The following is a 2910-nucleotide window of genomic DNA, read 5'->3' on the forward strand; positions in this document are numbered from 1 at the left end:
GGTTTTAGTCTGGAGGGTTATGACGAGAATGTTGCCTGGATCGACGATGTTCTTCTACTTTCTGAGAGCTCCTTTTCTCGTTCTGAGTGGGTTGATGCCATGTCTAGGGATAGTGTGTTACAGGAAGTTATCCAGCTTATCAAGTTGGGTTCCCGCAGGGAGAGCTGTCTCCATGTCTCTGTCCGTCCTTTTCTTAAAGTCATTGATGATTTGTCTGTTTGCAATGACAACGTCATAATGCGTGGTGACAAATTTGTGCCTCCTGCTGACTTGAGACCAAAGCTCATCTCCTTAGCACATGAGGGTCACCTTGGCCAAACCCTGACGCAACAGCGTCTCAAGCTGAACTTCTGGTGGCCCGGTATGGACTCCATGGTCTCCTCATGGGTTGAGGACTGTTCTACCTGCAAGGTGGGTGAGAAGAGACTTAAGGTTTCTGTGGGGTCTGAGATGGGTGCGTTGCAGTTCCCCGAAATTCCGTGGCACACCATCTGCTTAGATTTTATAGGTCCCATTGCCGAACTGCCTCTTTCTCAGAGATTTGCTGTTGTCATTGTCGACTGCCATTCTAAGTGGTTGTCTGTGCAGTTTCTCAAGGACATTACTACGGCTACTACCATTAATCATCTTAAGTCTCTGTTTTTTAGAGAAGGTTTCCCTAGTGTTCTTATAACTGACAATGGCACACAGTTGGTTTCGCATGAGATGCAAGCCTTTTTGTCTGATTGCGGTATTTCCCACCATAGGACCTCCCTCTACAACCCTCAGGGGAATGGCCTCTGTGAACGCCTTAATAGGTTGGTGAAAGGCACCGTTCAAATGGCCCTCTCCAGTGGTTCTTCTGTCTCTTCCCTTGTTAGTGAAATGGTTTATGCGTACTGTACCACCCTTCATGGTTCCCACTCCAGATCCCCTTTTGAGATGATGAGGGGTAGAGTTCCCAGCACCAAACTCATTCCCTCTTGGCTCAAGGACTTGGTCTGTCAGTCCCTTTTAGGTGATGTCTCTAGAGTGGTCTCCAAGCTTTCTCGTAAGGGCCCTGTGGTTTCGCCTGGTAAGTGTGCTTCTAGTTGTAGTTCTGTAGGTCTGCCTTCTAAAGTTTCCTCTAGCAAACCTCTTGTAGGTGATGGGTCCTCTGCTAAAGTTGTTGCTGGTAAAATTGCGAAAGGTGACCTTGTAAAGGTAAAGTCTGGTCGTGTTTCTGGCGGCTTGTCCAAGTTCCGTGGTCCATTTCTTGTTAAGATGGTCTATCCTCACTATGTTGTCCTATCCAATGGGGAAAAATGGAACTTAAGGAGGGTTGCTCTCTATCAGAAAGCTAGTGTTAGTCCCGTTGTTGGTCCTGGTCCTGCTTCCCTTCCTGCTCCTGTCCAAGATCTTCCCTCCTCAGGGTTCATGCTTGTTCCTTCTCAGGATCCGGGTCTTGTGGTTCCTGCTCCTGTTAATGTCTTGGCTAGGGGTGATGGTGGAGGGGATGCTCCTGATCCCGTTGTGTCTGTTCCCAATTCCATTGATGGTCCTCTTCCCAATTCCTTTGCTGATCCTAATTCCAACTCCATTGCTACTTCAAGTTCTTCTTTGCCTGCCACCAGACCTCAAAGGTGCCACAGACCTCCTGCTTATTTGAATGATTTCTGTTGCGATTAGTCCTTTTAGAGGGGTGACGTGTGTCCCTTCCAATGCTTATTAATTATATGATGTTTTCAATGCTTATTATTCTATGATGTTTTCCATTTTGTCTTTACTTTAGAAATTCTTCTTTAGTCTTGTGTTAAGTTTCCTTTCCATGACATGCTTACCTTTTCGTGTTAAGTTTTCTTTCACTTCTTTTTTGTTTTATTCTACGAGAGGAGATGTGTTGTATATTTATCTTTCTTCTATTTCCTTTACTCCACCATAGTTCTTACCTGTGTCACCCATTCCAGAATGTACATGGCTCTGTCTCCTAGTGTTCTAGCTGGTGACAGTTTGTGCCTGGCCAGCTTGTGTTGAGGTTACTTCACTCTGTTTTCCTGCAATAAACCTCTATTGCTGCACCTGTGGTCTCCAGCTATTTACTACACTAACATTATGCATTAATCTTTTAATGCAGCCACAAGCAGCTGCTCTTACATCATAAATAGGAAGATCTAGAATGAAGTGACAACATATGTTCAATAAAAGGCATGCGCAACAACAGAGCTGCCTCTTTTAAATGAAACGAAGCAAAAAGAGAGTTCGCAAGGTTGAGGTGCAACTTGGAGATCAAAGAAGAAATGATATTCTGAAGGGGGAAACAAAGAGAAGAGAAGTCCAGGAGAGGAGGATGATCCATTAGGTTGAGTTATCTGAAAAGAAGAATGAAAAATTAAAAGGTTGAAAAACCTTTGCATCAAAGACAAAATGCATACTGTAAAAAGTAAAGCAACAAGTGCAATAATCAACGGCATATAAATGCAAATAATCAAGAACGTATAAATAGATACTCCGCCCAAGGGAGGGATGGTTGGGATAATGTTTAGCCTCCGTGTCTTTAATGAAATCCAGATTCTCTGGTCATGTTAATAGGAGTATCGCAATTTCATTACAAGACAGGAGGCTACATTATGCATGTTGGTAGCTCTGAAGGACAACATTGGACATGTGTTCAATAGGTTTACAATAATGATGAGCAAAAGTGGAGGCATTGGACCAATCAGCAGCTTTAAGGATATTATCCAGCTTACCACCAGACCAGAATGACTTGCTAGCCATTGCACCTCTGAGAGAGTGGGCTTGAAATTTAGAAAGGTCAATGCCAGCGAGATCATAGCTAATTTAACCCATCTCGCGATAGAACAGGAAGAAATTGGTTTAAAAGGTTTAACAAATGAAATGAGAAAATGATTGGCATTCTGAGGGAGAATGTCTCTCATTCTGGAATCGTATTCT

This window comes from Lissotriton vulgaris, unplaced genomic scaffold, assembly GCF_964263255.1.
Source record: "Lissotriton vulgaris unplaced genomic scaffold, aLisVul1.2 SCAFFOLD_7398, whole genome shotgun sequence".
Lineage (NCBI taxonomy): Eukaryota > Metazoa > Chordata > Amphibia > Caudata > Salamandridae > Lissotriton > Lissotriton vulgaris.